The following is a 23,254-nucleotide window of genomic DNA, read 5'->3' on the forward strand; positions in this document are numbered from 1 at the left end:
TTGCGTGTTAGAGCATTTTTTTTGTACTTTTGAATTCAGCACACTTGTTTCCATAAGAGGCAACTTATTTCGCTCTGGAGGCAAAAAAAAATAATTTGTTCCCTAGTGTAATCTATATGTAATTGTTTATCATTTGTTATGTAATCGATGATTATTTATTTCCGCTGAAATTATTGGAAGGCAAAATTTGGCTTTGAAGGACAGTATCAAAGATTTATGCATAAAATATTAATCAGCAACTTTACTTTTCGTCAAATGAAATAGGCAATTAAAAGTGATCAAAGTACAATTATTTTTGCCTATTACAGTTGGATTTAACTCATTTCTTGTTATTCAATAAATATTCAATTCTTTATCTATTTACATAATTTCCTTGCCAGGGCAGTTGCTTTATGCAAATGTTGGCGATCTTAACAATACGTAAAATAATATATAATGTATCTATTCGTTTACAATCTTTTTACTTGTGCATGTAATAATAATACAATATTAATTAATTTACTTATTTAATTTACATATTTAATTAATATTTAATTTAATATTATTCAAATGATATTATTAATTATTATTATTATTGAGACACTTGGTGGGCCCCACCCCAAATGAAATGCATTTCTGGATACGTGCCCGTTCCCTGCTCCCCTCAAAAAGACAATTCCCAGGCTGTATAATTCAAGGTACTAGTCGAATTTGTACAATATGCTACCGTATTGTAAATATATTTGGATATTATACACCATATTATTCTGAACAATTCGAAGATTACATCGCATATTTCTGCGAGCACCTCTACATTATGCTACCGTATTGTATGTATTAGCATATTATACACCATATTAGTCTGAACAATTCAAAGATAACAACATAAAATTTTGTGCGACCAGTTATGAAACCGTATTATATGTATCAGTATATTATACATTATATTATTCTGAACAATTATAAAGTTATAATGTGTATTTTTCTGAGCATACCAGACGAAGAAAAACCGTCATGAGAACTACTTGAGAAATTAAGATCACAGTAACGTACATTTTTATGAGTATAAAAACTGTAATTATTTATTTTGAAATTATCTAGTTATTTAATTTGTAGAACAAAAGACATCATATTGTAAACAGTGCCATCTAGTGAGAGATCGTAAAAGCTTCCATCAAGATACCAACTGCTGAACCCACAAGGAAGACAGGGCTGAAGACATGGACAGCACTAACCTTTGCCTCAATGAAAGCCGCTGAAACTTTAAAAAGCATTTCTTTCCACCTTGTTTGAAGAAGGCTGCCATCGTTTAATAAATGACACCGTGAAAGGTGTGAGCTGAGTGGATACACAGGACAAGACTGGGCTTTACAATGAAGCCATGACAGTATGGGTGGCAGCGGAGATAAAAGGATTTGGAGAAAAATCCATCGTCAATTAGTTCGGTCACTTTTGTTCCCGGTCCCATCTGCCGTTACTGTTTTCCACGTGTCACAGACACCTTGTCCTCTCCACATTAAAATCCCATCACAGACCTTAACGGTACCTTCACAACGCGATGAAGGCAGAGGGTTGACAAGGGAAAGTGACAGAAACAGAATTCCGAACAGATGCTTTGTAAAAGTGCTGCAATTTTTCGGACTTCATATGCCGCCTTTACAGAGACCTCTAACCCTGCACCTTTTTATCCTGGCTTAGGCCGGATAATACAAGATATGCACGGAAACTGACGCCAACTGACGGAGACGGTGTCGTTTGCCATCTTTTCCTTGGACTTAAAATTTGCAGCCTGAAATGCCAGAGCTTCCGCACAGCTGCCTGTTCCGTAGAATCATGATTTTAAATCTTTTTACCCGTTTTCGTCAATCCTGAGTGGTGGACACGTGCTTTTGTACCACTATGTCGTTCTTAATGATTAGTATTTAATGTATTTTTCATGGCAGCAGCTGTTATATCCTGACCCTCTGAGTTTTATGTAGATTTTATTCAGCAGTACAAGAAAGCAGAATTCACATATTATTTCCTAAATTGCCTTATTCTGCTGTGTGAACTAACAAATGAAACTAACCTTATAATAATATTTATAATTTAATTTAGCTCCACACTAATTAGAACGCTTTGAGAACTGAATTGCATATGATACAATGACAAACTCTCACTGCCGAACATTCTAAGCTCACTTGATTCATAGGAAACACACATCTTGCATGTTACGCCATCTTGTTTATTTCGTCTCCGATATCTTGAATATAACACTCAAAGTTTATGCTCAGGTTAATCGAGACACAGCTCTGTAGTTCCATCGGGAATCGAACTCGAGATATCTTGGTTACAACTACTACAGTATCGGAAGCAACGACAAACAAACGTGAGATTTAAAAAAAACAACGGCTATGTAAAAACTAGCATGTCTGTCTATACCGTAATCAAGCACAGCCACACCTATTGTTACTATCACCCCTTCTCTTTCCAAACTTTTAAGGAATCCCTATGCAAGCTATGGATATGCTGCTCTGGCCGAGTGTAATTGTGGATGCGGACCGAGAATTTGGAAGGAAGAGCTCTGCGGACTTAGGGGAAGCCAAAGTAGAATTAGCCTGGTTCAGACCAGGGGAGTGGACACAAGTCAAACTCAAATGAGAGGACGGTAGTGCAAAATGTTCCTTCAGTCCCCCCACCCCCACCCACCTTAAATGTGCCTTCATGGCATGGTGCTATATGCATGGGGAACTTTAACTAACCTTTAACTTAAGTTCAAAGACTAAATTTATTTGGGAACATGGAAAATATATTGAAAACTGTTACGAGGGGAAGGACGAGAGAGAAAATGAATACAAATAAGAAATCTTCGAACTTTCATACTTTCTACGAAGAGAGAGGAAACTAAGAGAGTAGAACGTAAATGAGTGAAAAGAGTGTATTAAAATTTCTTAGGCAACTAGCCAAGAAATGCGTGAAAATAGTGAATGTGAGGAAAGTGGAAGATGGGAGTTGTGAACTTGTAGTCAAGCGAACAGTGGAAGAATTGATTGATTGATTGATTTAGTTTATTTTACTTCGCGTTTTGTGCCTCTTGGCTAATTTGCGAAGATGGGGATGAGTGATGAAATGATGAAATTGATGAATGGACATTCACAAACAACCAAGCCCGACCGGGATTCGAACCCGGGACCCTTGGCGTCGCGAATAGTGGAAGAAGACAAAGAGTCTGAGAGGATATGGAAATTCACTATTATTTTTCTTGCACGGTATGTACAGCTGTAATGGCTCATTCTTAAAATAAAATCTATGCTATAAGAGTATTTGAAAATATTGAACAAACTGGAAACACTATGAAAGCCATCACTCGCGCGGTAGCAAAATAAGTAATGTAAGGGTGCTAAGTCACCTGGAAAACACCAGAGACCGACACGTGACTCAATGGCTGCAAAGTCGATTTGCATACGCGAGTTCCATTCAGTAGTCCTCGGACAGTGATGTGTGGACTGACTCCATATATGTTTGCCAACAACGCCTTCATCTTCCTTGCAGACTCAAGTGACTTATCGAAGACGCGTGGTGCAAGCGCGTTAACTAATGATGGAGTGTTATTAGACTTGGGGAATATGCAAATGCAACTAGTTCTATTCACTGGGCTGGGGCCACATAGGGGAGTGGGTGACATATTTTGAGTTGTCAACGCAGCATTAATATAGGAAAAGAACAAACAGTATCCTCGTTGCAGGGCCACCTGACTTTATTAAACGTGTTGAGCTGTTGTTAAATAATGTGCCATAGTGATCAATTTGCTTCTTCTCTAAGTTATTCTTAATGTTATGTTGTTATGGAAACACAGTTGGGTTTCAAGTCGACATAAGCTAATCGGAACTACACAATCACTTTGAGATGGTATCCGGCCCCCGTAGCGGAGTGGTTAGCACATCGTGCTACGATGCCAGGGGCATGGATGTTTGTGAGTGCCCATACATCAGTTTCATCATGTCATCACTCATCTCCATCTTCGCAAAAGTGGCACAAAAAGCGAGTAAAATAAAGCAAATCAGTTTGAGAAGACAACCGAATCGCCCGAAATGTTGTACCCCCATCGGGATTCGAACACAGGAACCTTTCATCACAAGCCAATTGCGTTTATACTATCGATGAAAATGAATGGCAGAACCGTGTGCATCGTACAATGTTTGTCGTCGCTCTATAGATGGCGCGTGAAGATAGGGCTCCAAACATTCTGGATCATGATTTATTTTACATCAGTAATTGTAACAGTAGGTCGATACTTGGCGTTCTTAATTTCAGAACTGAAAAATCCTGTTGCAGGACGAGGCATGCTTTGTTGTTGTTTTTTTTATGAGACTTCCTCATGTAAAGTTACACTGGCGCGTTATAGAGTTATTCTGCCTAGGATGTGAAGAAGTAAATACAAAGTACTGTGCAAAGCTAATGTCAGGAGAACCTATCGCGGCTCGGAATAAATTGTACTATTTTCTCTTCATTTTAACCTCTGTTACACACTATGCACAGATAGACTATTTCTTCTCTTTTATTCAGATGAATAGTGTCCTCTTCGAATTTGCTTTGATAGATAGGTATGCGATCATACAGCCATTTCATTGCTTATTTAACCAGCACCCTATTCCAGTGTTTCCAACTGGGAAATAATACGAACAAGCGTTCTCGAGTTAACAGCCAGGTTAAATCGATGTTAGCTAACGTTGACTTAACCTGGCTAATAACCCGAGAACACTTATTGGAATGACGTCGCCAGGATAGCTACAATTCCAATTTGAGAAATAATACGAGGATAACATCTATGTTATTACCCCTTAGAACCTATCACCTAATATTGCTGACGAAAGCTAACGCTGGCACTGAACTTCAAACTATTAACTCAAGATACTGTAAGGAGTAGTTAGTTCACTTCTACAACAGTGTGTGCATTCCTCTTGTTATAGCATACTATAGTATTAAACTGTCATTAATTCAGAACTCTTATGGCTGTTTCAATATACACATCAAACACATACACCACACAAGTGATACTTTCTTTTGTCAGCCAGGGGCATAAGAAAATAAATACGTCCTAAACGACAAGCCATTTGTGTTATTTGTCAGATACATTATGTAAAGCCAAGGTCATCATTTAAACTTTTATGACACCAAATTATATAACTTGTTAGGCTATACCGCCCAGCACTTATTAACTTGCACCTGTACGACTTATGCAGTATCTTAGTTGAATGTAGTTGCCTGAAACGACCAATAATTGACTCTCTTGCAGGAAGACGGCCGTCCACACGTTTCTTATATATTGTCTTACTCTAACAACAAAGTTGACTATCATGAATTGATATATAATTGGTGTCCAATACTTACAATGGACAAAAACTTTCAAAATCAGGATAAAAATCATCAAAGTCTCTAATTAGGGCAAAGAATATGCCTGCCGAACAAGAGAGTAAGGTATTATTATACTTGCGTGTATTAATTAATGCACATGAAAAGCGGTTCTTTGTCGTAGTACTGTAAGTAACTGAAGCTGGACATTAGAAAAGTAATTGTGGAATTGTTCGTGGTAATTGTGCTTTTTTTTTGTTTTTGCTCTTAAACTTAAGAATGAGAAACATGCAGGACGAAATATATAAATCCAAGTAAAGGTTGCTTTAGACTTCTGAACATATCTACGTTTATGAGTGTTTTAGTCCACAAATAGGCAAATCAGGACTGGACCTACAGTTTAAGGTGGGATCAGAATTACCATGTGCATTCACCGGGTATCGAGTTTTAAGTTTTTTAAGTTCACTTTTACATACAGATAAGCTAATTGGGACCGGACATACAGTTTAAAGTGGTATCAGAACCACTGTGTGGCTCCACCGGTTATCGAACACGGTACCCGTTGATTAAAAGTTACCACTACGTCATTGGGGACCACTACGTCATTGGGGACCCCTCAGCGGGTATCGAACCCGGGACCCGAGCATATCTACGTGTAGAGAAGGGAAAGGGTGGTGACTTTCTCTGTAGTGTAAACGGGTGGCGCTGTACATCTCGACCAAGATGGAGGAACCTTGGAAAAGTCGTGAGGGTCTCCCTTATCGCGCAACGCCAGGACAACTTTGCGTTCTGACGTCACAGGTGAATACTTTCATTGTTAGGCTAAATGTCTTAAGTTGTTATGTTAGGTTCATTAGGTTTAGTTCTCTCAGCATAAATAATATATGTACATTGTATTTAAGTTAACCTAATCTATAGAAACCACAAGAAAATAAACCTTGGACGAAAAGTCCCAGCGCAGCTTTCCCTTCTTCCGTTCAGCTCGGGCCATAAGGAAGCATGGTCCACTCTCTCCATCCCCATACTAGCGGGAGTACGGTGCACAGAAAACCGCTGGTCTGTGCAGGTTTCTTTGCTTGTGGTTCCACTATAACAACGTCTAACGTCAAAACGCAAGGCTGTTCTCGTATTGTGCTATAAGAGAGACCCAAGTTGAGAAACTGAAGAGAACAGTCATTTGTTTTCTCCTCTCGCTTCCTCTTCGCTTGTGCTAAGTGCAGAATTTTAATTATTATCAACATAATTCATTTACGTGTCGACTTTGCGTGTGCCACTTACAAGGGGTCAGCATGGCCAACCCTGCTGTAGTAAGTCTCTATTGATTGATTGATTTGGTGCTTTTCCACTTTATGCACAGTAAAGGCTAATCGGGACTGGACCTTCAGTTTAAAGTGAAATCCGAACTACTGATGTGCCTCCACCGGGGATAGAACCCCAGTAAGTCTCGAATTGATATTGATTTGGTTTATTTTACTTCTTTTTTCTGCCACTTTTGACTAATCCAGAAGATGAGGATGAGTGATGACATGATGAATTCATGAAGATTCACTCACAAGAACGCCCAGGCCGGGATTCGAGTCTGGGATCCCTAACAAGTCTCGAACGAGACAAGACCCTCAGACGCCGAATCTCGGTCTCGTGTCGATTGTAGAGTCGTGTGCCTGAAAAATGATGAGTTGTTCCATAAGAACAAAATTTGGGATCACAGTGATAAATTCAAAGATGATACGAGCTCTCGTTCTGGGCACCATCCCTACCTCACACAATTCACATTTGTGGCGCCTCAACCGTCCAATTAAAAACACCCGACGAACTCCCAAACAACAGACGCCACGCGCATGCAGGAGTCATTTATACGCCCGGCAACAATCCGCAACAATTACTCCCGACTGTAAAATTGAATGACCGTGACAACAATGGAAACCGCCCGCAGAAACCGAAACAGGTGACTATCGGGGAAGAATCTTTCCGCCTCCAAAATGTCCCAGGGGCGGACACGGTGCGACCATAAAAGCAACGTTTGCATGTATCCCAGCGCCTCCTCTCATTCAACAGATACTCCGAAGGTGCCTAATGTAACGGTTGAGGTGGAGAGAAACCAACCACTTTGGTCCATCCTCAGGCGCAACTCGAACTACAAACATGTTGAAAGGTATTGTTAGTGCGTTTTCTTTTAATTTCAAGCGAGTTGAAATCATGAACGGCATATCTTCCGGGCAAGAGGTTGTTTCTTTTCATTTATTTCCATTATTTGGTACCAGATAATTGACCAGAAGTCTACATTTCAAAGGATTTACTTAACAAAGCCCACGGGTCCACCTCTAGATTTCATTCACATCTCTGTAATGCAGAAGAATTCCTCGTGTAGATCAGATGTGGAGTTGCAGAATAGAGCGTTTTGCCACAAGGCACCATGCTTCCAAATGAGTGTTCTGTAGGGCTTACTGTGGTCATATCAATACACAAGCACCAACATTCTAACTTTCATGTTGGACGCTATGATAAGTGTTGCCCAGCCAATAGTTAAGACTTCCTACCTTCAGAGGTGCCTGCTGAATACCGAAAGGGTGAATATTGAAGTCTGTGTGACGTAATTTTCATGAATCTTCTTGTATTTATAACCTATGGCTAGGCTCTTCCAATGATTCACAGAAACAAGCAGCACCACGTTTTGTTTATTTTAATTTCGAGAATAATCGGGTTGAATATGAACGAATTTATTTAACCAAGTTCTGGCATATCAAGAACCTATATCTATCTAATATATAAAAATGGATGTATGTTTGTTCCGGCGTAACTCTCGAAGACCTTGAGCAATTTCAACCGAACTTGGTTCACATATGACTTACAATCTGGAAAGAAATACTGTGGGGGTAAGACACCCCTGGCATCCCTAGGAGTGGGGGTGGGAAGGGGTGATATGTAAAAATAATCGAAAACGACCGATATTAGTCTGGAGTCCATAGTTTTTGGGGTCGCTAAGATGAATAGTGACACTCCGAATGTCGTTCAACTCCAAGTTCATCACCTATCGGCATGAAGGGTGAGAGGGGGTGAAAACTAAAATCTCAAAAATTACCTACATTAATGTTACAGTTTTCGGAGTCGCTAAGCTAATTGGTGACTTTCACGTTGACATTTAAACTATAGTTAAAATTCATTATTTTCCTGTCTAATAGAAGATTGGGATAAATAAATACCCGGACAACGCCTGGCAATCAGCTAGTATAATATATAAAAACCATCCGAAAAAAACAACCAATTCATCTATAACCTAATAGAAATGAAGTGGAAAAATAGCGGAATACAAGGCTTGGACTCCGGCCTCCTGGGGTTAGCGTAACAACTTTTCTCCTGAGATTTCGGCTTATGTATGGAACCAGTGGCCACCCACCATCGTGAAGAAGTTTGGGAGCTAGGAATGAATAGCGTAACCCGGTCATGGGAAACCTACAACGACGATTTGGGGTTCGTCGTGCTGACCACACTGTCCCAGGTATCTTTGGAGCAGGCGAACGAAAACAAGTCTCTGCGCAAGTAGTGACGCGAGAGGGCTCCACCAATGAGCACGTGAGACGGAACGGGATTGCGTGGAGGGGGAAAGTGACTGACGTAACCAGTCTTCCCGGCAGCGTGTACTGCTTCACTCGAACCCCTCCTCCTCTGCCACTTTGCGCGGCCTTCCTCCAGAGATAGCTGAGACAGTATGTATATATATTGACGCATGTAGGAGTGAGGCCGGTAGGTAGGCCTTGTGCACCATGGGTTATTGCATACTGCATATATGCAACCACGCAGCACAAGCTCATAAATGCCCCTCTAATGGATTGACTTTATAATACAGTAAAACTTCTACTAACGGACACCTCTGAATAGCGGACACCTATAAATTACGGACATTTTTAAATTCCCCGGCAGAAATACATGGAGTCAAATGACAATATTACTTTTCAACAACGGACATTCTTAATAACGGACGCGGACACTGAAAACTACCTCCCCTCCCAACGCAAATAAAACTTCTTAATAACGGACAGCCTCAAAGAAAACTGTCGCAATTCCTGGAATTCGATACAACAATGGCCAGTATTTCGAACTAGCGCGCATTGTTTCATGTTACACCGAACGTATTTCTTTTTAAAAGTGCAGACAGTAGACGGTATTATTTGTGGTTCTTGAGAAGTGTGTCATTTTGAATGCAGTAATTTAACAAAGGATTACATTGCGTGTACTGTATTTTCTTTTTTGAAATTTGTAATATACGAGGTGTGTCTAGAAAAAACCGGACTGTTGCTACAAAATCTTTTATTGGTTATTTTGTACATTATGAACATTATTCCCTTCAAAGTATTCCCCTGGACTATCGATACACCGCTCCATACGAATCTTCCATTGCTAGAGACAGTGCTGGAAATCATTTTCCGAAACGATATCCATAACCTCCGTCGCTTTTGTTTTAACCCATTCTACGGTCTTAAATCTTGTTCCTTTCAATGCTCATTTGACCTTTGGGAATAAAGAAAAGTCGCACGGAGCGAGATCCGGCGAATAGGGTGGATGTTCTAACACTGAGATCCCATTCTTGGCCAATAAAGCCTTGGCTGACAATGCCGTGTGGGCAGAAACATTGTCCTGATGAAGAATCCATGACTTGCTTTTTTACAAATCAGGTCGTCGTCTTCTTACTCGCCCACGAAGGGTCGTCAGCATCGTAATGAAATATTGTTGGTTGACATTTGCAATGTTTGATTCCGTTTTTGACGTGCAAGACCGTCCAGGACGCTTGTCGTTCGTAATCACTTCTCGTCCCTCTCTAAACCTTTGAAACCACTCAAATACTTGAGTGCGTGATAAACACACATCTCCGTACCTTTCCTTCAACAAACCATAAGTTTCTGTGGCGGATTTTTCGAGTTTGATAAGAAACTTCAGATTGATACGCTGTTCCACTTTCACACTTAATTTATTTTCCGACGGAGCACAGATGTACGGTTCACTTCGTCCACAAACTACAGACGAACTGAGCGCCGCCCACCCTGGGCAATCACAGCCGGTAGGCAAGATATCGCGTTATACACCCAAGCACCACTTATCCTTGACGCGCTTGCCGTTTGTCGACAGCAACATCAATCCGTTTTTTTTTCTGGCCACACCTCTTATGTAGGGATACTTTAGTAAATTTAAATTCACCGTATGTATAGTACAGTATTTTGTTCCTTGAAGGTAGGGGGAAAAGAACATATTCGTAACGTACTGTAATATGCTTATCCCATTGTGTAACATCTTCCACTTTTTTTCTGAATAGCGGAACTTCTTAATAACGGACATTTATTTTCCCCCAGGCCTGTCCGTTATTGAGAAATTTTACTGTATAAATAATCTGGAAGATATTGACTTGATATATCGGAAGCCACGTTGCAAAAGTAAACATATCTAAGTCTCTAACAAAAAGTTCCGCTTTTACAAAGGTTCGTCTCATTGTGGGTCTCCCTTCGCCTATATTTTTACAAGGTCGTCTTGAAATACATTTTAATGCAGGAATCAATGGTTCTATTTCCTGGGTGGGAACACATTTCAGCGATTCTAATCTCTCGTAAAATTGTAGGTTATTGGTAATGAGTAGAGAGCGGAAGTTGATGAAATGTCATCTTTTTTGTGACATCTCAGACACGATGCCCATTAAATATACACATACACAATATTACACTTCGTCTAGAACCCAAAAAAGGTAATTTTAAAGTAATTTTTTTTGCATTTTTTTGCCAGTTTTCAGGTTTTAGGTCATTTTCCCCGATTTTCGGTATTTTCCCGTCATTTTTCGCTATATTCGGTGTATTGTTTCGTCATATTTTACCACTTCTTTCATTTTGGTAATACGTATTCTTGAGTCTTTTCACCAAGGTGAAAATAGGCTTATAGAGATCTTGCAAGTTAGCAATTTACAAGCACAGATGCGGGAAATTAATGCATTTTACACTAATTCATTCAGTGTATACGACTTTTTCATTAAATTGTTTAAAAATTAGTCGGTTGTTTCCTTTGGAAATCCTCGTTGCATATTTTGATTGAATGCGCATGTGGTATCATTTAGTGGCTTTTTTTTTTTAAAAAAAAACAAAAACAAAATTGCATTTAATTTCCTTTCCACTTCAATTTTTAACCTGAAACTAACAAATTTAATGGTGATTTTTTGGATTTTTTCGTAATTTTTTCCCATTTTTTAGGACATTCTGTAGGTCACCTATATTTTTTAGGTCATCAACTTCCGCTCCCTAGTAATAAACCTAACTAAATACTATAAAGTCTGTCTTATTTTTAGTTTTTGGAGGAAATAATATTGAATTAGGATTATCGTTGCTGCTAGTTGCTTCTACAGGGAGGTTATTTCAGTCGTTCACCGCCAGAGTGACGGCCGTTCCGCGGACTCTTCATGCAACAGGTCCCGGCAAATTGCGTTCAGGAAGTCCGTAACAGAAACCGCTTGTTTTGTAATGTTTCCACTTTTCACAATTACAGTTAAAATTACAATTGAAATAAGCACGTACCTTGTCGCACGGATGCAGGAAAAGGTGTCCTCCCAAATACAAATATTTCTGGCACCTTATTTCTGACATCTAATCTTAGATTAGTCATCGCTACTTTATTCTCAGTTGTCGCGACAGCGCCTGCAGCTTATCGGGGGTTGGGTGAGTTGTCAGCCGCGAGAGGGAGCTTCATACTGCACGTGTCGGCAGTGATGCCAACCGTAGGGACATGTCCCTACGCATAGGGACTTTTCACTAAATTTCGCCCGCGTAGGAACGTAGGGACAGATTTTGCCAAATGAGGGAAAACGTAGGTACTTTTTTCAATCTTGGTAAATTACATTTTATGAATTAGTTTATCTGGATACTTTAGCGAGGAGGAGAAAAAAGAACTAACTAACAGATCTCCATCAGAATTTTGGAACATGTTATCGGTTACCAAAAACTTTCAAGGCAAGTTCCTTTTTGAAAACATTTCCACTCTCGCGAAAATAGTGCTAACATTGCCGCATTCTAACGCGGAAACGGAAAGAATATTTTCAATGTTAAGTGATACAAAAACAAAAAAGGGAAATAAAATGGGACCAAAATTGTTAAAGAATGCAGGAAATACAGCATCACCAACCAACATCTATCTCTTCACAGCAGCAGCATGTATGACTTCAAATAACATAATCAACAGTAAACGACTCAACGTTATTCATTAGGGGTGTGCTGGATTCTTTACTTTAAAAAGTCGTTAATTCTCGACGTTTTCTGCCTTGTAAGTTTCTGGAACTTATCGAAAGTTGTAAGTTTTTATTCTAGAAATGCAAAAACAATCACTTAAAGTGAAAATGACTTGTAAAATTCGAGATTTCCAGTGCTTCGGGAAATTCCGAACATTTCCCGTCCAGAAAATTTTCCGACTTGGTCGGGAAATTGCAAATTTTTCAGTCCCGAATGTCGGGATTTAAAAAAATTACCGTCCCGATCCCGTCCCGACCCAAAAAATTCTGTCCAGCACACCCCTATTATTCATTAAGGCAAGAATTTACAATACCGGACCCTTCTGTAATTTCTATGCCACGTCTTATACTCACGAAATAATTATTCGTGATTATTTATCTCAAGTTAACATGTTGGGGTGAGGGGGAAAAAATGTTCATTAACGTGTAGAAGTTGTAAAATAAGCTTTTCAATTCTCGCAATGATTCTCCGTATACAAGTATGGTAGCCATATTTGTTGATATGAACAAATCAAAATTAGTTACGCTGTCAACAGCGTTGCCACACTGTTGATTTCATACTTGGAGAGCATGGATCGTGTAAGAATGGCGGAAGAGAACAGTAAAAAAGTTGTTAATGTTGTACAGATTGTTAGGTGGAGTGTGCAGGAGGATGGCTGTGGGCTAATTAATAAACTTATGGATTTCAGTATATTGCCCAAAGAACGTGCTTACATGTGACAGTAACAATCACGATGTAGAAGAACTGATTTGATTACAGGTAAATTTGGCAACAGTACATCAATCATAAAATTGCAGGATACGAAAATGGCGTCTTCGATGATGAACGTTTGCCGTTAAAGTGCTACGAAAATAATATTTTTTATCGGTTCGTAATCACAATTACCGCAAAACCATTCAGGAATAGCCCCACTGACCATTCTCGGTAAGTTTAGGTTAAGTTAGGTTAGGCAAACATAGTTAAAATTTGGGCTCGAAAAAAACATGCACGGGTAGCCCAACAAACCATTGACGGATAGCCCCACGAACCATTCAGGTACGGTTAGGTTAGGTTAGGATAGGCAAACATAGTTAAAATTTGGGGTCGTAGTAATATCAGGAATGTATATTTCGTTTTTTAAGTATTGGAAACACAATATCTTCCAGTAAATAATGAGCAATAGTGCCGATCGCGGACCACTCAATTTCACTTAATTTGCAATTTCTACACGTGACCCCCAAATTTTAACCTCAAATTTGTGATTAGGAGGCCTCAATTAGTGAGTATGCGAAATATTACAAAAAACGGGGAGGGGTCCTGTATTGTAAATTCGTTCCTTCATTAATTGTGGAAGCACCGAGCAGAATGATTTGGTAAGTAAATGTGTTTATTTTTCTGTTTTGCATGCTCATGAGGTGTTGTTTTTAGTCGCTTTACCTGGCGTACGGACATTTGGTCAGTTATAGGGACATTTTGACTACGTCTGTAGGGACATTGCCGAAATATGTTTAGCAACACTGTCGGCTACCAGATGTTGTGAGGGCACGCTCATGTTCACTTCTGTTTGCTTTTATCAGTACGCGTGTTGTTTTTACTGCGTTATTGAGTTTATGTGCTATTCAGTGCTAGTGCTTTATTGGGTGTTAATTGTTATTAATTCATTAGTTATGCTAAACAAATATAGTCTTGAACAAAGAGTTTTTATGTACGATAATTACGTGAAAACGAATTCTTGCAGAAAAGTGGTCAGGCAATTACGAAAGACAGGATCCCTTGAACCTAAGAAACGTGTTGTATTGCTGTTGAAGGAGGTAATTTTCAACATCTCTTATAACACAGGAGGTTAGTGATCATCATTATTATTACTTTTAAATATCATTTTACGCTTTCGGTTTGCTTTATGCGCCGGGATGCTGTCTTCCCTTTCTGCCAACTGACGATAAAGTAGCGATGTCTAATCTAAGATTAGATGTCAGAAATAAGGTGCCGGAAATATTTGTATTTGGGAGGACACCTTTTCCTGCATCCGTGCGACAAGGTACGTGCTTATTTCAATTGTAATTGTAACTGTAATTGTGAAAAGTGGAAACATTACAAAACAAGCGGTTTCTGTTACGGACTTCCTGAACGCAATTTGCCGGGACCTGTTGCATGAAGAGTCCGCGGAACGGCCGTCACGCTGGCGGTGAACGACTGAAATAACCTCCCTGTATTATCTCCGAATAAACCGAAAAAAGGAAAACGAAAGGAACAATCAATAAAAGCAAAAACCCAACAATGGCAACGAAACTAAATGGAAAATGGAAGTACGTGTGAGTCTTCGCTTCCGGAGGTGCACTTACGCAGTCAAAAGTCCTCTATTCCATCAAGGCCTCCGTAAAAAGCACATCTGTACCGATGTACAAATGATTTAACAGCTTTGGCGTGACGGAAAGAACAATGCCTTCTGCACGCGTACAGAGAGTAAAAGAAAACAATGAGAAGCGAGCCGTTCGCCTCAACCCATTGTTCTGCCTTCTTCCCCCTCCGTGGAATATCGTCTTACGCCGGAGTGTGCGAACTCGGTGAAATGCTTGAGCATGTAATATAATCACGAAGAGCTGCCGCTCTCAAGAACGTGTTGTTCCCAACACCAGAGGGATGCGTATGAGCTGCTGGATAGTGGCGTGTTCAGCCCCCCAGCTAAGGCGATGAAGCGTGAAAAGAGAGGCTGCCATATTCACGCAATGGCTTTTTGGGGAGGGGAGGAAGTTGGAAAGATGGACGGACGAAGACAGAGGTGCAAACTTAAGATGAATTTGGGGGGAGGCAAGATCGACATAAATAATACTTTATACATGTAAGTAGCCTATACCTACATAAAATGTGTCCTTCTATTTGAATTTGGGGGTGGGGAGAAAGTGCCTTGGCCCTCCAAAGTCGGCGCCTATGAACGGAGATGTTCATGTACTAGCGTTGGGTATAGGTGTAGTATGTCTTCACATTGGAAGAAGAAGAAAGTCAATAAGTGTAGTATCTCCACATCGGAAGAAGAAGAAAGACAATAAGTGTAGTATGTCTCCACATTGGAAGAAAAAGAAAGACAATAAGTGTAGTATGTCTCCACATTTGAATAGGTAGGAAGTTCTTCATTTTTGTATGTTTTATTTATTTTGTTAGAAAAGTACAACACACATATCGTTGCCGTTGCGTAGATACCAATTTTCGTTTCGTCTCCCTCTCTCTTAGCATTACGTGTTCTACCATGCTCGCCAACCTTCGCTATTGTTGCCATATTGTCATTCCATTCCTGGACACACTCGCGCAAACATCATTGAAAACAATTGAATAGCGCTCCAGCTCGCGGTTCACACCGTTCGGCAGGGACGGTAATGTGGCAATATAGCACGGCGTAGTGGTTGCTTCTTTTATGCAGTGCATTTTCATTGGCTAGCTAGTAACTAGTGTTGCCAACTGTAATAATGAAGCACTATTTCTGTCACGGACGGGGAAAGGCAGGTAAAGTGATGGTGAGTTTTGTTGAATTGGAAGCACCATATTTTTATTTTATACTAAGTATTTGACCGGTTTGACGTTGTATGCGAGTGCTTCTGAACTGTAGCCAATTTACCGAACCCATAGCTGTGTTCAATGTTATCTACTGGTTATAATCAGGGCTAGGATTTATAGGTAAATACATACTTTTAGTTTGACGAAATATCGCTGAAATGTTGTGATATCTTTACGAATAGTAATGTTTGTAGTGATTTAAGGTACATTTTATTGTCAATATTTTTCCATATTTCTAACTTTAATAAATACTTACTTTTACATATTTAAGGAAAATATACTTAATTTTACATATTTCAACAGGTTTAATTCACAAATTGTTCATATTTCATAATTGTGGAATTGTTCAAAATAAATAAATTATGTGGCTCCAACAGCATTTCAACTCTTGGCTCCGGCATGTGTTCTTGTAGAAATTGCATAGAGGAGGTTGTCATTTTTGCTGCTTAATGTGATGCATATTGTTTTCTGTGTTAAAATTGCCATGCTTTGATGGGTGACCAAGTTCATAGCAGGGCCGGCGGAAGGGGAGGGCGAACCGTGCCACCCCCCCCCCCCAACCCCAGAGCGGCAAATTTTCAGGGCGGCAAAATTTGAAGAGAAGAAAAAAATAAGCCTATTGAAAACTGTGGTCGAGCGAGATATTCTTTTGCGCTTAATAGTATTGAAATAGCATAAGAAGTCTCATTATTTATTTTATATTTTGATGTTTTACTTCGGAATATATTGATTTTCAATTTCCCATTCCTGCGTAATGACGGGAAGTGGGGGGTTTGAAATGGAGCGTCATCTGCCGCCACCGCCCAGGGAGGCAAAATGACTAGCGCCGGCCGTGGTTCGTAGCAAAAGAAAAAGCCGCGTAGCTTATCGTCTAGTGGCAGTATATGTTGTTATTGTTTTGGAAGCCGGCATCGTTTGTAAATGTACAACAAAGGCAACCGACTGTCGCCGATCACAGAGAGGAAATAATAATACTGCTTGAGGCGGAGTGTTGTGGTCCAATTGTCGCGGTTTAACACGTTGGCATGTTATTATCTGCCCTTGCAGTTCCGTACCAGTGTATACGGGTTTTGGAAGTGAACAGTTAGAACACCACCAGTGCAATAATGCAATGGAAAATAATATTTTTTTTTTATTTTGTTTGAAGTCACTCAAATAAGGAATCGTATGAAGAAGTCTTCTTTGCAGCATTTTTGGTAATTTTACGTATGTATTAGTTCATATTTTGCGAATTTTTAGTCCATATGTATGTAGCTACATACAAAGCCACTTCTTAGTACATAATAATCCTAGACCTGGTATAATGCATGACGTTTAAAACTCAACGTTAGATAGACCTGAATTCTCTCATTTTCTTATTGTACGTAACAGCTGTGCATCGGCGCACTGCAGCGATTTTTCTATCTGCTCCATTAGCAACACTGCTTCTTGAGTTGTGTCGCGCATCGCACGGCAGAAATATCTGTGCTGGACTATAGGTTAGGTAAGGAGTGTTCAGTGTACACTGCAAATCAGAAAACTGACTCAGTCAGGACTTTTAGAAGAATGATGATAATGCTTGCAAAGAACATGACTAAGAGGAGACTTCCAAAATATGACTTAGAAAAGTTATCACCAGTGAACACTCCTAACCTAACCTACCGATTTTCGTATGTCGAGAATATGGATACATACTGCCGTGATTAAATGTGGAGACATACTACACCTATACCCTAGCGTTGTACTTTACTTTATTATTCTTCCAGAAGTAACACCTTACTGTTGCTTGCAAAACCTGTGTTCTCGGTGCGGGGTACGCAAGCTTTCGGAAGTGTGTATTGTCACGAACTCATCTGAGTTGTAAAATCCCCATTGAAATTGAATTGGGTCGTTACAACCCAAACAATGAGATGTGAAAGGACAGGAGTTACATCCTGTAATCTGAACCCAGTCTCTGAAAGTGTCCTTTCCTGATGGCGTGGTGGTAACGTCATCGCCTTGTAATCAAGGGTCTCCAATTCGATAACCGGTGGAGGCACATTGCACAGTGGTTCCGATCCCACTGTATGTCCGGTCCCGATTAACCCGTGCATAAAGTGGATTTAAAAACTCAGACTCATATCCCAGGCTCTGAAAACAAATTTCAGGTTCTCTGAAGCCTAAATGCATATATTTGAAGACACTCAAAAATGTCAACCTCTCTTCCACGTAGTACTCCAGCGACTGTATTTTACAGGCTAACGAGACTCTGGTGTCTTGATTCACAGCCAGTACAGTAAAACCTCGTTAATCCGGACTAATGGGGGGATATGTTGACCGGTTTAACGAAAGTAAGGATTAACTGAAATAACCTAAAAGAACAGTAGAAAGTGCATTAAAACTCCGTTTATAGCAACAAAGCACGTTTAATATTGTGTATTTAAAGGGCATAGGCCTAAATACAATATACAGTACAGTACAAGGTCTTCGGGAAACAGAATTTCATCAGTGGTTGACTGCCTTTTCTTTGGGAAGTTCTCTTGTTGACTTCTAGCCACATTTAAAACCTCGTATTCGGCTTTTTCTTTGCCTTTTGCCTGTCCGGATTAAGTGAAGTCCGGATTAACGAGGTTTTACTGTATAATCTTCTGTTTGGATCGTATTGTGTCCTGTCATATATTTGTGATTGTCTCTTCATCCATATCGCTAAACACGTTGTTTAGGGTTGAACATTGGACAGCGTTAGAGGGTTTTTTTTTGTCTAGGGGCAGTAGCTGATGTCTGAAATCCATATCTATTCTAAAAGTTCAGGCTGTACAGAGTTACTCAGTACAAATAAAGATGGAGCAACTTATAGCCCTAAAGAGTTGAGGTTTCAAAGGTTAGCACTTTTCCGTAAGAAGTCAAAACTTACAGCTTTAGACGTGCGTTTTTAATATTGTTTTAATTAATTACTTCGTAAGTTTGTTTTCTTAAAAATTCATTAGGCCACATTTATATAATGTGCGTGTAAACTATATAAAGAAACAAGTTGAAAGGAAAAATATGTTCTTGTTGCATGCTGTAGTCTATAGCTTTCTTCATGCTTATAACGACAAGCAAGAAGAAAATGCTTCCTATTAGTAATTAAGTGTTTTTTTCCAAGTCATGAAAGAGTAAGGAGGCTAGGGCCCGCACTCTGATAATATTGATATAATCTTCTTGTTAAGCTTATATAGTAATTAGAGATAAATTAGAGATAGCATCTCGGAAGGTTTCTCCTAAATAGAATGCCCTTTGAAATCAATTGAGGGGCCATTTAGAGTCTTGCTTTTATTTGCGACCAGGAGGATCTAAGCATGATGATTAATTAGCCTCAGAGTTTAACAATGTCAGATGGAGTCATGAGTCTTGTGGTGGAGAAATGGAAAGTTGGTGGCCGTCAAAAGCAATCAAGAGATTTTGCTAAAGGTTGCTAGATAGGCAAGTGTTGCTATTTTGGTAACACTTTACTATAGGGGTGACGGATTTGTTACTTTTTATAGGAGAAAGTACTTACGCAAATCAGTTTCTGTAGCGTTGTGGAAGTTTGTGAATGTAGTTTTGATCCATTTTAATGCGAATGAATGTTGTTTTCTGCGAAAATCTCTGTCCGACACGCTGTTTCTGCTACTGCCATTTGCTTTCTGCACGAGAGCACAATGTTCCGTGTGGTAGATGACGTAAAACCCGTAGTCAGTGTTTCAAACTCGCCGTGTTTTCACTATAACATGACGTGTCGAGTATTTTTATTTTTTTAATTATATTTTTTAACTATGCTTGCCTAACCTAACCTTACGGAAAATGGTTTGTGGAGCTAACGTCAATGGTTTGTGGGGCTAACGTCAATGGTTTGCGAGGTATTAGCATATTTTCAAATCCAGGCACGAAAGTAGGTATTTTCCGGTGAACAAGGTTGCAGCACTGCATAAATTGACAAAACGCGCGATGAACCAGTACGCTATCGCCATAATGTGTGTTACAGAATCGAAATAACGAGTAACAGTAAGTACTCGTAAATGTAAGAAATATACATTCTTTTCGTTAGAAATTTATTATTTAACCTAAAGAAATGTTCCGCATAGCAGAATAGTACGTTAGCAATGTAAAAAAGTGTGAAATGAATGATTTATAGGTGTCACCCCTATAGTAAAGTAGTACCGCTATTTTTTATTTCGCAACATTCGATGAAAGGTTGCTTTTTGCTCTTTGAAAAGTGGAGTCTGCTATACGAGAACTCCATTGCATTCATCATGCGCTTTTTGGTGTAAACGTAGTAGTGAGGGAAGTCTTGAAGTTCGAAACGGTACCGAGACACTATTTGAAAAGAGAGGAGAGAACGAGACACGCCAGTCGAATTTTTCAGTGGGGGGAAATTCTGCCGACTGTTTAGAGACAGTTTGAGATAATGCTTATACAGGGTGTTTCATATTATTATTATATAGCTATTTTAGTAAAAAAAAAAAGTTTCATTAACTGATTGGGTAGTAAGGAAATATCAAGGAGAACATGAAGCAAACCCATGGCGATTAGATTCATCCAAATGCGCCATACCACTAGTTCGTTTCTCTAACCTATTATTGTAGGTTTTCTGTCTTGATACCAGGGATTCGAATCTAGTCCCTCTGGCTTGTCAGCTCATTATACGCCAATAACTCCACTATTTAGGCTGACTGAAAGCAGCACCATATAATATGAGCATGTATGTATTCAATGATAATAGCTTTTTTGATAGTATGAAATCTCAGGTGGACAACCAATGGCTTTGTTCCGAGAATGGAAGGGCGAAAGTTTGTACAAAACGCATGTGTATTGAAGGACCTTTGGCGTCCGCAGACCTGCTAAGGGCTAAGTAAATAAACACTTCATTTGGAGTGGGTCTCTACGGGCGGTTTTTCATCCACTAATGACTCTGGTTAAAGGTGCACCAAGAAGCCGAGTATCTGGTGACAATGGGTCCGCACCATCAATGTCCACTGCGGCAAGTTATTCAGTCGAAATTCCGTCTTTCACACTTACTTAGTCGAAAAGACCTTCCGGACCACGCAGCAAAAGCTTCGGGGAACATCAAGATGGGAGTGCTAATTATCAACAATGCAAGGCGCATCGGCACCTGATAAAGACCTTCCAGTGCTTTTCTATGCGCGTTTTCCAGAAGCTCACAATTAACGGTGCGTGGGTTTCGAGTTAAAAAAGGGAAATGCGTTACGCACCGCAGATCTCCTTGATGCTTGATCCCTCAGAAGAACGCCGCTCTTGGACACTGCAAACAACCAACGACAACAACGGCCACCGCAACAACAGCCATCTAGTTAGGAAGCGTGCGACGACAATGACCCCCCGCTGGTTCAGGAGTGCTGACCGAATGTTTGGTACACGGCGTTATTAACTAGGCTCATGTGGTGAACCTCTTAAGAAATCGCAGACCCTGGTTCCGCCTACTGCTGTGTACGCATCTTTTCTTTCACCCGATGCTTTTCAAACAGAATAGACCCCTCGAGATTATGAAGTCCACAAGAAGTGAATTTTGAGAAGATCCCATATCCTATTTCCCTCTGTTCGTGGAGAAGGGGAGGGGGAGACCTTTTGAGTGTCCCGTGTCCTGGGCAAGGTCTCAAATCTCATTCCCTTTCATGCTTTGGAGTAAATTAGGCAGAGCTTGTCCTAATTTCCAACGGAGGACCTCCCGAGTTTCTGTACCTTGAGGACCATCAACACCTGTACTGTTGACAACTGTCCCGTGCGAGGTGCGTTCTCCAAGAGACCCCATTGATTTGCAAGCACGAGAGACCATTGTCTACCACGACGATGGCTGTGGTCACTCTACACCTTTGGCACAGGTGAGAGTTTCCACGCTGGCAGCTTGATTGATTTCATCGAAAATGACTGAGTACCCGTTCGCAAACCTAACAACAGTCAACTGCGGTTATGGTCTTTCTTTGTAGATAGTATTCCATGCAGTGCATTGTTGGTTCTCGGTGTCCATACAATACTCCAGTACGTAGTGGCCTAGCTATTGAAGCCTGGACAGCATGGCATGTGACGCTCCCAATCTAAATGCTGAATTAACAAGCGTACGCAGTACACTCGCCAATGCAACTTGATGTACACCTTTTGTTGCTACCAGTGCTATATTCTTCTTTCTATATTACCAGCTTGTCATTGCTTTTCCCCTTCTTCTCATGTACTTTACTTTATATCAGAAAATATATTAGTTTTTGGAATTTTCTTCCTTTTAAAATACTATTCCCCTACCAAAATATTCTGCTAAATCGTTGTTGTTTTTACAGCTTGGTAAAACATTTTGTGGTCAGTATATTTTATATTTTCTAGTTTCTAGATTCCACTTTAAACTCTAGGTCCAGTCTCAATTAGTTTGTGCGTAAAGTAGACTCAAAAAACCTTTCATATACCGTGATATTGTACTTTCTACTGATAGTTAAATATACAAGTCTACATTTTGTATTTTTATTTGTCTATCTTCCTCTCTCTCTCTATATATATATATATATATATATATATATATATATATATATATATAAATGGATGTATGTGTGAACGCCTGGAGCAATTTCAACAAAAATTGGTACATACATGACTTACAATCTGAAAAGAAATACTTTTGGGGGTAAGACACCCCTGGCACCCCTAGGGGTGGGGGTTGGAAGGGGATGACGTGTAGAAATAATCGAAAATGACCGATATTAGTGTGGAATCCATAGCTTTCGGGGTCGCTAAGATGAATAGTGACACTTAAAATGCCGTTCAATTTATTTATTCTTGCTCCTGGAGGTGAAACTAAAAATGTTGTTTATAATCAAGTTTTGAGTTAAATTGATATTATAGTGAATTTGTAAAATATTTTACTTTATAATTTGTATACTGTACTTATACATTTAAATACCTGTAAATAAAATTAGTTACATTTTACACTATAGTTAGAATTCATTATTTGCCTGTCTAATAGAAGATTGGGATAAATACATACCCGGACAACGCCGGGCAATCAGCTACTTTTGAATAAAATCGAATTCAAGGGGAGCACAATGGTAAAACACTCACCTTGATCTATGATCCAGTATGCTTGTGCACTATTCTAACGAAGATTCACGAAGAACCTTGTATTAAATACATATTTTGAAACTGACCATTTCGGTTCTATTCCGAGTATTTCAAGAATAAAACAT

Source organism: Lepisma saccharinum, chromosome 3, assembly GCF_977018435.1.
Source record: "Lepisma saccharinum chromosome 3, izLepSacc3.1, whole genome shotgun sequence".
In the NCBI taxonomy this organism is placed as follows: domain Eukaryota; kingdom Metazoa; phylum Arthropoda; class Insecta; order Zygentoma; family Lepismatidae; genus Lepisma; species Lepisma saccharinum.